Genomic DNA, 784 nt, shown 5'->3' on the forward strand with positions numbered 1-784 from the left:
GCGTTTCCTGCCAATTCGAGAACTTCGGCGGCTAGATATTCCATTACGGCCGCCAAATAAACGGGAGCACCTGCACCCACTCTTTCGGCGTAGTTTCCTTTACGCAGAAGACGATGAATTCTGCCGACGGGAAACTGAAGTCCGGCACGACTGGAACGAGACTTCGCCTTTCCCTTCACTTTACCTCCTTTTCCTCTTCCGGACATGTTGTTATACGATATAAACAGCAAAACACCTACTGCGACTGACACGAAGCGCACTGACAAACGTACGGCTTGAAATAAATGCCGAACGCGGCGAAGGCTAGAAATTTATATGGTCGGTACAGCGCCATCTCGTTAGGGCAATGGTCGAACGACGAACTAAGGCGGAGCGCCTGTTTGTCGCTCGCTCGTTATAAATAGAGGGATTTTAGGTGTGCGGCGTTTTAGATCGAGTATACTCGTCGTAACGTGCACGTCGTGTCTGTCTCGTTTTCTGTTTTTAAACGTTTTTTTAACTCGACGACTAGAAGAGAATGCCACCCAAGACCAGCGGTAAGGCGGCCAAGAAGGCCGGAAAAGCTCAAAAGAACATCTCGAAGAGCGACAAGAAAAAGAAGCGCAGGAGGAAGGAGAGTTACGCCATCTACATTTACAAGGTGTTGAAGCAGGTCCATCCCGATACCGGTATCTCCAGCAAGGCTATGTCTATCATGAACAGTTTCGTGAACGACATCTTCGAACGTATAGCTGCTGAAGCCAGTCGCCTCGCTCATTACAACAAACGTTCGACCATAACCAGC

The sequence above is a fragment of the Gnatocerus cornutus genome, unplaced genomic scaffold (genome assembly GCF_029298725.1).
Source record: "Gnatocerus cornutus isolate USDA-ARS CGAHR unplaced genomic scaffold, icGnaCorn1.1 ctg00000303.1, whole genome shotgun sequence".
In the NCBI taxonomy this organism is placed as follows: domain Eukaryota; kingdom Metazoa; phylum Arthropoda; class Insecta; order Coleoptera; family Tenebrionidae; genus Gnatocerus; species Gnatocerus cornutus.